We start from the raw sequence: 14786 nt of genomic DNA, 5'->3' as shown, positions 1-14786 counted from the left end.
GCACCCTCCCCACTTTTTCTGGACAAGTGGCAAGAGGCTCAGTGCCTTCGTTCCTCCTGTGCGGGGACAGGTCTGTTCAGCAGCCTACTGCTTCAGAACATTTCTGCTTTCTGCACAGCAGGTGATGCCGCAGTGGGAGTGGCCCAGCGCCTGGGGGAGCTTCAGCCAGCCTGGCTGCGTGGTGGGGCTGCTGCCCCTCAGGCCTCCCTGCCTTCCTTTGCCTGGAAGAACCTTTAGCAGATGCCCTCGAATGCATGGAAAACCCACGTCCTCTAGGAGGACCCACCCTCTTTTGTGCCTGCAGAAACATGAGGTGAAGTCTGAACACAACACCAGCAGGACCCCTTTTAAATGACAAAGAGCCGTGGAGAACTAAAAATATGTATCAAGTCAGAAAACATGACTCCGCACCAAGTCTAATGTGCCACCAACCAGCGAAAATCAGATATTCCCTGCACTTGATCTTTTATTTTTTTATTTTTTTTTAAAGATTTTATTTATTTATTTATTTGACAGAGATAGAGACAGCCAGCAAGAGAGGGAACACAAGCAGGGGGAGTGGGAGAGGAAGAAGCAGGCTCATAGCGGAAGAGCCTGATGTGGGGCTCGATCCCATAACACCAGGATCACACCCTGAGCCGAAGGCAGACGCCTAACCGCTGTGCCACCCAGGCACCCCTGCACTTGATCTTTTAAAAGAGCATGTGATTGTATCAATAAGTGATAATCTTAGAAAATATGGATGATATCTTTCTGATTTTAAAGTGGGAAGGATTTCTTAAATAACCCCCCAAAAGTGGTAACTATAAGAGAACAGATGGATGAGGGTGACCAAGTATACTGCAGAGCATTGCTTACCAAAGCCACCATAAAGAAAGTGAAAAAAGACTTACAAAATGCAACCAATAAAGGATTAATATCAAGTATGTACAAAGAACTCCTAGAAATTAGTAAGAAAAGCACACGTGATACAATGGGAAAATGGAAAGAAAACGAACTACAAAAAATATGGCTGGTAAACACAAAAAAGGTGTTCAGACTCACCTCACTAGTGATAACAGAAATGCACGCAAGTCTGTAATGATTATGGCCACTCAAGGACCAACAGTGAGACAGTCTGACGATACCAGGTGTTAGGATGTGGATTGCAAGATCTCTCAGGCATTGACTGTGGGAGCGTAAGTTGGTGCAACCTCATTGGAGACATTTGCCCCCGACTCTCAAGACTGAACATTCCCATACCCTGTGGCCCAGCAACCCCACTTCTTTTGTACACAAAAGCCAATGGCAGCCCCATTCACATAACCTGGAAACAGACAAGTTTCCGTGGACAGGAGAATGGAGGAATATGGTGTAGAGTATTCTCAGAAGGGACTATTACACAAGAGCTAAAAAAGGAACTACATTTTATTATGTATTAGTTGAAAATAATAAGCTCCAAAAGATTACTTACAGTATAATATTCTTTTTATGAAGTTAAAACCCAACGAAAGCCAATAGATAGAGGATGGATGGATGGACGGATGGATGGATGGATGGACTCTTTAAAAAACCTGTAGATGAGATAAAACTATCCAAAAAGGGAAGCAAGAGAGTGATGAATACGGATACGGAACCATGGTTACCTTGGTCAGAGGAGGCCGAGAGATGGGGCAAAGGAGGAGCCCACAGGTAGATGGAGGGGATTATCAAGATCTTAGTTTCCAAACTCAGTGGTGAGTTCGGGGACTGACTGCATTATTTTGAATGAAGGAGTGAATGATACCACACTTGAATCAGTGATGAGTTTATCATGGACAAGGACCGTGATCAATCAATTCAGCGCAGGTGAGGAGAAAAACAAAAGAAGAGACTGAGTCCCATCAGGGATTTCTATTAAACCAGAAAAGTAACATTCAACTTTCCCTTTCTACAGCCTCCAAGACAAATTCACGTCCACCTCAGTCTCCCGCCCGGAGGTTGCAAACTGAAGGTTCATGAACTACCGCCGGCTCAGGCAGGTTTTGCTTGGCCTGCACAAGGATGTTGACTATTATTTTACAATATCAGGAACGCTCATGTAAAAATCCAAAGTTCTGTCTTCTCTTGAGAAAATCATAATATGTGGCCACATGGGGCCCACAATCCTATGCGGTGACGATCGATGGGTGCCGAGCGGCTGTCCCCGGAGAAAGAGCACGGTCTCCCCACCTCCCGACAATCCCTCCGCTCTCTCGCCCCACCCAGCCTGCTTCATGCAGGTGCCCGGATCTGTGAGTATCTGGGGCTGATGAGTGCGCCCCCAAGAGGCCTCCGTCCTGCCTCTGCCCTCAGCAGCCTCTGACAGCTGTGTCCAGTCTCCTGGCCTTGCAGCCATTCAGAATGCTTCCCAAAGGGGGCTGAAGCAAAAGAAGTTTTAGGGTTAACCACAATTCCGTTCCCAAAGCAGGTAATTGATGTTTCTGTAGTACGTGTATCCAGTTTTCGATTTAAGAACACAGTGAAGTTAAATTGGATCGCAGATAGCCTGAGCTTTCTTTTCCTTGCAAATGTTGATTTTTCAGTGCTTTTTTTCCAGCAAATTATAGTATACAAAATTTTCCATTTTGCTTTGGAAGGCCTGTAATATGTCTACAGAACAATCTACCAACACATTCTTATCTACATAACCGACTAATGCCCTGTTTGCAGCCAAACATCGTCCTGCTCCCTAAATCTCAGAAAGCTTGGTATTGTCAAGCTCCTCTCCAGTGACCCAGCTCTAAGCCCCTGGATGGTAAAAATTTGATCCCACCAACCGCCACCTCCCACAGCTTCTCCAAACAGGGTCCTAATGATTGGTGCTTTTAACTCAAGCAGACCACAGTCACTTTTCAGAACATTAATTCCCATAAAATGGAATGTCAGTTTTACAGGGAAGGCTCCCCTTTATCAGCAAAAACTGATTCCATTTGACTGATTAATTGTCCTTAGAACTGTCAAAAGCTTCCAGACTAGCGGTGACAGCTGGGGAGGAGATGGCCAGGCAGTGTTGCGATGTGGGGCACTCCTGGGCCGGGAAAGCCAGATTACAAATGCACAAATAATTAATTCAAATCAATACAGTGAGGGGTTCAGGCTGAGAGACATTCAATTATGTTGTTCAAAGAGAAGATGCTGGTCTTCAGCTAGTCCGCTCCACGCTGCAAATAATAGAGTATTTTTAATTTGTGCAGCAGGGATGTTAATCTTTCCTGGTGTAATCCAGGCCTTGGGGAACGCCATAAATATGTGGCACTGAGTAAGTGAGGCTCCCTGGGGAGGGCACTCAGTCAACCCAGCCCTGGCTTCCCTGCCTGTCTCTTTACATCAATCTCTCAACACTCAATTAAAAAATATATGATAGGCTAATAGATGATGGATGGATAGACGGATGGATGGATGGATGGATGGATGGATGGATGGATGGATGGATACGGAGGCAGAGACAGAAATAAAAATTTTCAAAGACTGTCAGATATCCACACCCCCAACCATAAACAGTTTATGACTTCTAGATTTTACTTGAGCCAGTAGTACCAATAAATCCCAGAGGCATTATTCATGTCCCAAAAGGAATTGATTTAGAATTACCTTAAACAGCAAACTCCTGCAGCATGTTTAAAATAAGGTCTGGGGGCGCCTGGGTGGCTCAGTCGTTAAGCGTCTGCCTTCGGCTCAGGGCGTGATCCCGGCATTCTGGGATCGAATCCCACATTGGGCTCCCTGCTCCGCTGGGAGCCTGCTTCTTCCTCTCCCACTCCCCCTACTGGTGTTCCCTCTCTCGCTGGCTGTCTCTATCTTTTTTAAAAAATAAAATAAAATAAGGTCTGAATCTTAATTTTATTATATGAAAACAGAAGCACGAGCATAAGTGCGTGCGTGCGCACACACACACACACACACACACACACACAGAGGTTGGGAAGGTTATACACCAGGGTGTTAAGGGTTGATGTCTCCATGGCGGGTGGGACTGACTGTGAGTGTTTAGTGGCTGACTGCAAGGCTCAGCTTTTCCATGATGAACACTACTTCTGTAATAAAACAAAAGCAATAAAATATTTTTAATTAAAGCAATTCTCACACACAAAAAAGATGATTCGTCTATAAAAATGTCACGTTCCTATAGTTTTCAGAAGGAGTTACTCTAGGAAGGGGCCCTCAGGGAATGTGGTGCTACCACACCCACCACCCAAAAGAGAAATCTGTTTGGCCCAAGCACGGGGCAGGTGGCAAGCAGGACTCAGGAAGGGGAGGTTAGGGAAACAGGGTGTCCTGGGGGCCATGGACCCATGAGGTCTGCAGCCTGATATTAGCTACTGTTATTCACGCAAACACGCATTGGTTACTATTCTACACGGAGCTCTGCACAGGAGAAAGAGCTGACTGTGGAAGGGTCCCCGCCTCCACAATTCATTAAAGGAGCTGGTGGTCCAGCAGGAGGGATGACGCATCCATAGTGACTGGAATTCCAGTTGGACCAAGATAAACACAGTAATGGGGCAGAAGGGGACCCAGGGGGAGAAATAATTAATTGTGATGGGGTACAGGGGAGGGAAGCAGGGGCTCATCAAACATTCGTGGAATTGAATTGAAGTGGCATTTAAGCTGGGCCTTAGGAGCCCTCCCTCCCTCACCCTGACGCTTGGAGAGACGTATTAGACACAGACGTAGCGGGATTTCCTCTACGAGGACCAGAGCTGCTGTCATTTGGGCAAAACTCAGTGCTTTCTCACAGCGGCTGTCACCAGAAGTGGAGGCCTCACTGCGTCTCTTTCCGAGATGTGTTAAGATGTGGGAACAAGATCTATAGATCTTGGGGCGGCTGAGCCAAAGGCAGCCCGTGTGGGAGGCTCAGAGCCCACTCAGGAACATGGATAGATCTCTGAGCAGGGCCGAGACACACAGCTATGCTGAAAGTTGAGTCAGCCACAGGGAGTGCCGTGTTCCAAGCCATTCCACGCAGGTGGTGCTGGGAGACAGTGCTGGGCACCTGTCACGATGGAGACAGATGTGGGGGGAAGCCAGGCACACCACAAATCAAAAATAACAAGGAAACCTCCAGTCAAAGAAAACACAAGCAACACCAGCTCTTTGGCTCCTCCCTTTGTCAGAGCCTGGCATTCTGTGAGCACAGACTCCCCGGACAACAGAAATGCGCCCAGCCCAGCGGAGATTTTGCAAATGAATAGGCAGATCCAGGGCAAAAAGTTGTGTTTGTTGACCATGCTAAAAACTACAATCAGTCAAATAAAGAGAAATTTGCCATCTCCCCCTAAATTGTATGAGGCAGGGACTAAGAAAATGATCTATCAAGCAGGAAATATTTCAGCAATTGGTCCTTATTTATTAAAGAGATGTATGGCATTTGCCATGCCACCATGTGCATTTTCTTTTTTTTTTTTTAAAGATTTTATTTATTCGACAGAGATAGAGACAGCCAGCGAGAGAGGGAACACAAGCAGGGGGAGTGGGAGAGGAAGAAGCAGGCTCATAGCAGAGGAGCCTGATGTGGGGCTCGATCCCACAACGCCGGGATCACGCCCTGAGCCGAAGGCAGACGCCCAACCGTTGTGCCACCCAGGCGCCCCATCCCTGTGCATTTTCTATAAAATAGAAATTGTAGAAAGAAGTCCAGAAAACCAGAGAGAAAGATCAGAGGTTTTGTCTTTGCTTGTTACTGTGAATAAAGTTCCCACTTAACCAACTTATGACATTGATCAAGATTGAAAGGGAAATTTTCACTATACTGGTGACAAACGATTTTTGAGATAATTATTCCACCATTCCAATTTGGGGACATCTACTCTGTTCCCACATCAGAGTTACTTAGTTCTTCAAACGTGACCTGTCGGTGTGTCATGACTGCATAGATGCTTTTACGGCATGCAGACCTTCCCTCGGTCTTCTTGGGCTTTACCCAGCTGTGGTGGATGCTTCCAGATGCTGGCCAAGGACCCGTCCCAGAGGCTTGGCCCGTGTCCTCTGCGTTCCCGCCCAGGGCTTCCACTAAGCCACAGCACTGTTCGGTCTGGAGCAGGCACAGCGGAAGCACAGTGGGGGTGGGGGGTGCCCGGAGGGTCCCGTGGGTCCCGCGGGAATGCCCTCCTTCCCGTTCTCTTAGTGGACCGTTCTCAAGGCATCCTGCCTGCTTCTGTACTGTACAGCCGAGCCCCGTTGCCCACAGAAATGACCTAGATAGAACATCCTTTATTGTCTCTTCCTCCTTCCAGGCTCACTCTCTGCTCCCTCCCATCTACTTTCTAGAATCACCCCCAAATAAATTGCTTCCACTCAAGTCCTTGTCCCAGGCTCTGATTAGGACTCAGCTTTGCAGTGTGGTGCCGGCCGGCAGCCATTCTTCCTTTACAATCGTATTTCCCTGGGGAACTACCATGCTCTCCGTGTGCGCAGATCTCTGGAGGTGAATGCACGAGGGACCCGCAAGAGACCCACATCTGAATCTGCCCCTTCCCCACCCCCGAGCAGGCTCAGGGCCACTGGGCCCCCTGGAGGGAGAGATAGAGGGTGAGAAGAACGGCTCGGGGCCATTCCCAGGTGTCAGTAGTTTATGTTTAGCGGACTGTCTTGCTGAAGAGCTCTGACTGTGTCTTCTCCTGCCCACCCACCCAGCTCCTTCGGCGCACCTGCCTCCCCCATGAGCCCCTGACAGCCTTCACCAACCAAGAGATTCTCTGCAATGGAAGATAGCCAGAGTCAGGGCCCTGCAGCTGGTAAAAGACCACCCACTGTCAAGTATGTAAGTTATACATCTAGCTGCCCCAGGAGAAGGTGTGTACCTCTCCGTCTCAGTGCCTGTCTCTCCCTGTCTCTGTCTCTCTATGTCTGGCTCTCTCTCTCACACGCGAGTGCATGCGTGAGTCCTATCCAAATTCCCAGAGAAGGGCTGTGATTGGCCCAGTTTAGGTCAGATGATTAGCCCTAATCCAATCAAATGTGACAAGGAGCTGGGGTTATGTTACCCAATGTGGCTTCCAGCCCCACCCCCTTCAGCTGGTGAGGGAATGGGGTGCCATTGCAATCGGGGAAGATACTGTAATGAATGTCCATTATATCAACGCTGCTCACACTTCTCTGTGCTCACAAATTCCTGGAGGGTCTTGTTAAAAGGCAGGTCCTGCGTAGGGCCCGAGGGTCTGTATCTCTGACAAGGTGGTGCTGATGTTGCTGTGTACGCCCCGCACTTTGAGCAGCGGCACTACGGTATCAGGCAGGGAGGACCCTCTTCAGCCTCACAAACAAGAGAAACCACTGCTACACAGCAAAGATTACAAGGAAGACTTCTTGCTGGGCGAGACAGAATGAGTGAGTTGTCAATGACATTTTCATGGGGCTTTTTTTACACAGGGACATTTAACACAGCCTACAAACCAAGCCATTAAACTTTCAGCCAAGTAATTACTTTCATCAAGTAATGATCAAATCAGACCCTAACCGTGAGCCTCACCCTCCCATCACTTGCCAGGGATTGTGACAGGAACATCACGGATTAATTAAAAGAGGTGATTTTATATTTTGTCACAGCATTTTTGGGACAGTGGCATCAATTGGCCAAGTCAAAGTGGTCTGCTTCTTTTGCCTACTTTGCCCAATCCCTGGAGTGTCCTCGCCTGTCCTTCCTCTTGTAAATCTCATTTCTCTACAGCTCTGGTGTCTTCTGCCCTCACCGGTGAGGGCTCCCAGCCTGCCGAGTACCACACTTGTGCTTTGCACTCCCCCTCCCAAGCCCTAGTCTTCATCTGTGTCTGTCCTTTCCTGTCCATGGCCTCAGAAGCTACCAGTGACAGACAATCCTGTTTCAACTGCTCCTCATGGCTGTGGCCATGTTGCCCTTTACCCTGCCCCATCTTCCTACTAGCCATTTAGGAGAGGACCAAGGTCTCAGGCTGAAACACCCATGGGGTTTGTGGCAGTGTCCAATTAGGGGAGCAACTCAATCTTGGTGGAGACCCTACAAACGGGATGCTGCAGAGTCTGTCTGTGAGGCTTCAGAGGGACAGGGAGAGCCACACGGCACTGTGGTCCAGGGATGGCACTGCAGACACAGTGCAACCTTGACACCTGTTGCTTAGTATTCATATCACCATGGTGCCCGGCCCTTCTGTCCAAGCCCTGCGCACCTCTCTTCTGACAAGGGCCACCCAGGGCAGGTTTCCCAATATAGCCAGACCCAGAATTGGGACCCACAGTGATCTTGCAGATCTGATGGAGTTTACTCTTACTCATGGGCCTGGCACTGGAGTCAGGAGTTCTCTTCTCAGTACCCACACTCAGGAAGAGCCCAAAGCCTCCAATAGGAAAGCAACTCATGGGAAGGGAACTCTGTACTCCTCCAGAGAAACCTCCTCTCCAGTTCAGCAGTGTGGTCATGACTATAACAAGGAATAGGATAAAGAGCTCATGTGAGGAGAGGTGCAGGCATGGCTGGATCAAGTGTGCAAACATCATCACCAGGCCTGATATTCCCTCCATCTCCCAGCTCTGCTTTCCTCAGGGCTGACTTGGGTTCTGGGCAGGCCTCTGTTTGTGTGGTACCTCACAGGGATTACGTCCTCTAGTTTAGCAACCAGTGGAAAGAGACCATCTCTCTTCCTAAAGCTCCTGGGGTTGCCTCTCAGAGGTCTGTCTTAGGTTATGTGCCAGACTGAGAACCAGTCCCAGCGGCCAGGGAGTGTGGAACTCTCACTGGCCAGGAAGGAGTCACAACCTCTCACTAGAGGTAAGAACTGAGCGCAGGACAAATGTACTCCCCAAGAGGAAGTTGAGGGCTGCTAACAGAAGAAACAAATTTCAATTTGTCTAAAACAACTAAATTCTGGGGACAACGCATAAGTTCGTATAACTTCAGCTATTATATATAATATCACAGTAAGCAGTTATCCAACATGGCCAAGGATAAACCTATCTTTCAGACTGAAATGACGGGATCACACAAAGACCATACCCAGATCACTGAAGGTCATGGATTACCCCAGATGGAGATCTTGAGATGAAGGTTAGAGCAAAAGTAGTCTGTTTAGAAGGTCATGAGATATCTATAAGGGAGGTGGAAAGTGAGACACTCAATAAAGGGTGTGTTATCGGTCTCATTAACACTGTGGCGAACTGAAACCAGTCCTACCAGGGAACTCTGGGAGATGTCAAATCACACCTGAGTTATCCCAAGCAGGGGTGAGGGAGCTGGGGTATTTATACACCAACTCCTGCCTGTTGGTTCCCAGGAGCTTCTGGCTTGCTGTGCCCAGTGACAAAGGAGCCCTGAGGCAGAGAGATGCAGGTGCTGGCTGTTGGAAGTGGGGCTGGCATACACTAAAGTGGGAAGGGTGACAGGAAATGGGCAGGTGACCAAAAACATTCACAGTCTCCAAAGACAGACTAGACTGAATAGACGGCACCACGTGGTCTTGAAGGTCCTAGAGTCATTTGAGAATCTTGTGATCCCTCCAGCTCTATAGTAAGAATGTCATTCACCGCTGTATCAAGCTCTGTACAAAAATATAGTTAGTAGAGATTTTTGGTAGGTAGAATATTAAGTAGAGTCACTTTATGAGGTTTAAAAGTTAGAAACGTCTTCTTGAAAAATGATCCTTTTTTCCTCTTCGATATTACTCTTACTCAGAATTTCAAAACATTTTATAAATAACATGGTCTCTAAGCCACCCTGAGAAAAGAAAACTGAATTTCAAGGTTTTTTTTTTTTCTTAAAGTCATTTTCTTTTTTAAAAAGATACAAACTGGTTGCATAACCTCCTGAAAACAATGTAACTGATTAATTGATTTTTGCAGTTTTAACCCAATTGTTCTGACGGTTGATGAGATGATACTGTGGCACGTACGGGATTTAGCGTCCCAAATCTACCTTGTCCAGTCACCACAGCTGGTCCCCAGAAGGAACACTTTGTTCCCAGAGAGCCCAGGCCAAAGGTTTGATCATTACGTGTAAGAATCATCCCAAGTGCAAGGCCATTAACCCCACATGCACTGGGCCCTTTCCCCTTTAAGAGGCAATTTAATTCCCATCATCTCACTTGACCCTGGGAGACCAGGAGGACCTAGACCATAAGTTCCACCCCACAGATGGGCTGAACTTCATCCAGGTGAGATGAGGTACCAAGGTTGCTGGAAAAGGTGGAAACCAAGCTTTACTCTAAACTCTAGCATGAAGATCTTTCCACCACACCCCTGGTCCCCAGATAATTGGTTTTTCTTGCATTAGTAAAATTATTACATCAAGCCATCTGAAATGCCATATTTATTGGTCAAAATGATCAAATTACAGCAAATTTGCCATTTTCATAGATCAAAGAGGTCAAAACCTAATATTATCAATTTCACCTGGTTCAACCTAATACAAAACCATTTGGGAACCTGATTCTAAGTGAGCAAGAATATCAGAAAAACCATTACTACTACCATCTCAAATAGGAAGACTATTTTAATCAAAAAGGTGGGAAGGTGACTACATCACCATGTGAGACATTGTGCTTTGTGAAGCATGAGCTGTGCTATCTGTATTATGTTCACTAGACCTGCCTTGGGAGCCAGGGAGCCATGTCAGTCTGGAGTCCCCATCTGACAAAGAAATGCCAGGGAAGCCCATCCTGGGGCCACTGCCACAGAAGTCCTGTGCTCCAAGGAGTGCTCTGCTTGGATGCTCCCTCCTCCATTGCACTGCCTCCCTACCCACACACTGACCCAGGACAGGGAAGGGTGGAAGGTATGAGACGGCTGTCATTGGGTCCCTGGGAAGCAGCGTGGCAAAGCATCCAAGGGGCTGCACAAGTTGCAAGGACATGATCTGCCTGCAGAGCCACCCTCGCTGCGTGGCATAGATGAGCAAAGTGGGTACCACAAGGGAGAGACTCCTCTGATCTCAAGGCAGAAAGCTACAAGCTGAACAGACATGATGACTCATAAAACCCAAAACTGTTTTGAGACCAATTCCTTTTTATGTAAAAAAGAAGAAGAAAAAGAAATATGTCTGTTTATTCTTTCTCTGGACTGAGCTTAATATTTAAATAAAGCATTTTACGAACGGGCCCCACAAATCATCATCTTTGCTGCATGAGTTCTAATTGCATTATCGCTTAACTGCAAAGCAATAGAGTGTGTAATTTGGGAGCCGTAATGCCTGGGGGTGGGGGGCAGGGATGATTTAAACTTTTCATGCAAATCCCAGAATTCAGAAAACTGGGCTGAGAACAGCAGCAAGAGTCCAGCTTCCTCTCTAGCTGGCTTCTTGGATACCTCAAATCTCCATGTCAGGGAGGCAGCAGAGAACAAAAACCCCTCAGATGGCGCCTCACGCTACCCTCGCAGCAGAGCCTCCTGAAGAGATGTGGAGTGCAGGAATGGCATGTCAGCAGTTACTGTACGCCTGTTGCCAGGCTGCATGAGCACCAGGGACACCCACATGAACGTGGCTGGTTTCTGACTGCAGGAAAGCTGCTCTAGTGAAGGGAAGCAGACATGTCAACAGAGCTCAATGATGGAGACACGCGGAGGAGGTTTCTTCGAAAAAAGGACGCCTAGACCCAAGTCTCTAAAAGACAAAGTTAGATTTTTAAAAAGGAGCAGTGAGACTAGCCGGATGCTCACTGGCACTTGCTTCTCTTGGGTGCAACTGATCTGCTGGAAAAGTGCTTGTGAAGAAGCCAGGAAGGGAGCAGCGGGGAAGCCGAACAGAGAAAGGAGAAGGCAAGCAAGGGTATGATTCTCAGCGAAGCCCCAGATTCAGCCGGACCCCTGGCGAAGCTCTGAAGTGTAAGTTACACCTCGGAGTTTGACCTACCTCAAGGCAAGGATGCTGGTCTTTTCTTCCCCCAGGCAGGCAATCATGTTTATGGGATGCTCCAAATGAGAAACTATTCTCTACCTACAAAGGAGGCGGCTCTGGTGCTCAACACCATCCCACGGAAGGATGCAGTTACGGTCGGTTAGACAAAAGCCCACAATGCTTGGGGAGAGGTGCGTGTGGTGCATGAAAGGGACCCAAGAGGATCAGGGCTGGCCGACACCCAGTCTGTACCCAGACTGGCTCAACCTCGGCAACAAGATAGGGGTGGAAGATTTGCCAAACCATGCCTGCTCGTAAAACCCCAAGCACGCTTGCCCACTTACCTGCTCTCTTTCCAGTTAGTACAAGCCCTCCAACTTTGTTCTTTCTTTCCAAATCATTTTAGCTACACCAGGACCTTTTCACTTACATATACATTTTTTAATTAACATGTCAGTTTCTACAAAAAAAACATCCAGGATTTTGACTGAGATTTATGTGAAATCTATAGATCAAGTTGAAGAGAACTGACATCTTAACAATATTGAGTCTTCTGATCCATGAACACGGTGTATGTCTCCTCATTTACGTGAGTCTTTAATTTCTCTCAGCAGTGTCTTGTAGGTTTCAATCTACAGAACTTGCACATCTTTTGCCAAACTTATCTGTAGGTAGTTCAACCTTTTGATGGTATCATAACTTACATTATTTTGAATCTAAATTTCTCATCACTGCTACTATAAGGAAGTGTAATGTGTTTGGCCATATTGATCTTTTTCTTGCAACCTTACTAAACTCACTTATAAGTTCCATAGCTGTTTTTTTGTAGATTCCTTATAATTTCCTACATAGGTAGATGCTGTCAACAAATTAATATGGTTTAGCTTCTTCCCTTCCTAACTGTATGCCGGCCTGTTTTGTTTTGTTTTTTCTTTTCATGCCTTATTGCACCAACTACCACCTCCACCATGGAAGTGAATAGAAGTGGTAAGAACGGACATACCTGTCTTGTTATTGGTCTTTTGAAATAGTATTTTCTCTTTCACCATTAAGTATGCTGTTAGCAGGTTTTTCACAGAAACTCTGTATCAGGTTGACAAAATTGTGTTCTATTCTTAGTTCACCATGTATTTTTACCATGTTTACTATTTTTTAACCAATTTTTACCATGGTTGAATGTTGCATTATTGTCAAATTATTTTCTACATTTATTGAGATGATCATATGATTTTCCTTTTTAGTCTGTTAAAAATGACACTGATTTATTTTCAAGTGTTAAACTGTGCTTATGTTCCTAGAACAAACTCCACTTGGTTGTGATGTATTCTTTGTGTTTTGTTGGATTCAATTTGCGAAAATCTTGTTAAGAATGTTTGCATCTAGGTTCATGAGAAATCTTAATTTGCAGTCCTCTTTTCTTATAGTGTGTTTTCTCGTTTTGCAATTACAGGTAATGCTGGCCTCACAGAATAAATTAGGAACTCCTCCCTCATCTTCAAGTTTCTAGAAGAGTTTGGATTGAATTGACATGTTTTTCTTTAAATGATTGGCAGACTTCTACACTAAAGCCACCAGGGCATGGAGGGTTCTTTTATGGGAAGCTTGTTGTTGTTTGTTTGTTGTGTTTTATTTTTTGTAGGCTCGACACCCAACTAACGACCCAAAGATCAAGAGTCACATGTTCTATTGACCGAACCAGCCAGGTGCCCCTGTGGGAAGGTTTTTAACTAGACTTTTAATTTCCTTAATGGATTTCGGGCTATTTGGGTTATCTACTTTTTTTCATGAGTAAGCTTTACTAATTTCTGTCTTTCAAGAAATCTGTCCATTTTCTCTAAATTGTGGAGTAATGATTATTTTTCCTGATGCCCTCTGTATTACAAGATTTTTCCACTTTTGCTGTTGGGGACATGACTTATTCCAGCCCTGTATGAGTTCAGAGGTTTTTCTACCTGCTTCTTTCTAGCGGTTCTTTCAGTTGCCTCAAGTAGTTTCCTCACATGCAGGCACTGACTGATACTCAGCTGAAGACGTGAGTGGAACCTGAGGACTCCAGAGTGTTCTCTCTCTTTCTCCTCCCTCCCTTCCTATCTCTCTTTCTTCACCCCCCTCTGGTAGTCTGCTACTTTGGCCTCCCTAAATCCTCCACTCAGTCTCCTCATCTTGAGTAAACCACTGGGCTCTGTGTGGACTTCCCTCTCCCTGGAAACTCACTCACCTCATGGAAGAGGTTGGGACCAGAGATAAATATCTGGGAGCAAGGACATAGAGCTAGTAAATAAAACCATAAGTACAACTGGAGAGCCTATAGTGGAGGAAGGACAGTATCTTAAATATAAAACCCATAGGGGCAGGGTATGCACAAAAGAGACTATGATGTAGGAGAAGAAAGATGTAAGTAGAAAGACGCTCATCAGAGATGAAGTTATAGAACCTAGACTTTGGAGAGTTTCAAGGAACTGAAGGGCTCCAAGTGTCCTTGCCCCAGAGGTGCTGGGCATCAATGTCAGAAGGGCTTACACAGGCACAATGCCACCCATGCCATGAGTACATCCTGTGCTGTGACTTTGCATATGCTTGTTTCACTGGTTTTGCCAATATGAAAAACTTGTCCCCTTTACCAGAGAAGACTAAAGTAGGGGTGAGTGAATGAGATGGGCAGAAGTGGTACAAGCCATACTTTCAAGAAGCTTGGCTGAAAAGGGAAGGAGATTAGTAGCTAGGGGAAGGCAGGACCAAGGTGTTGGGAGTGGAGGGGACACTTTCTGCTCAGTATCCAATCTTCAATCTGTGCATAGTCTGAGGAAGAAAAGGCAGCGGACAGGTAGAGCCTGAGATAAGGAAGAATGAGGATAACTGATGGAGCAAGATCCCAGGAGTTGGGAAGTGGGAAGGGTTTGGCCCTGTGCAGGAGGGAAGAATGAATGCCAAAGCAGGACAATTGCAGCTTAGAGAGAGAGCAAGTCTACAACCCATGTACTGCTCTCCC

General features: G+C 46.4%; 1 long non-coding RNA gene across 4 annotated transcripts in view; it reads right to left on the bottom strand.

The window, feature by feature from the left end:
- LOC103673824 overlaps window positions 1-14786 on the bottom strand; it is a 53042-nt gene that overhangs the window by 15633 nt on the left and 22623 nt on the right. For 3 of the 4 annotated variants that reach the window (XR_571479.2, XR_571478.2, XR_571477.2), the window contains exon 4: window positions 3822-4034. The exons of the other annotated variant lie outside the window; for it this stretch is intronic. This is a non-coding gene — a long non-coding RNA (uncharacterized LOC103673824). Of the gene's footprint in view, window positions 1-3821; window positions 4035-14786 lie in introns of those variants that run through there. 4 annotated transcript variants of the gene reach the window in all.

The sequence above is a fragment of the Ursus maritimus genome, unplaced genomic scaffold, assembly GCF_017311325.1.
Source record: "Ursus maritimus isolate PB19 unplaced genomic scaffold, ASM1731132v1 scaffold_19, whole genome shotgun sequence".
Classification (NCBI taxonomy): domain Eukaryota; kingdom Metazoa; phylum Chordata; class Mammalia; order Carnivora; family Ursidae; genus Ursus; species Ursus maritimus.
This window is presented reverse-complemented; position numbering and strand designations above follow the sequence as displayed.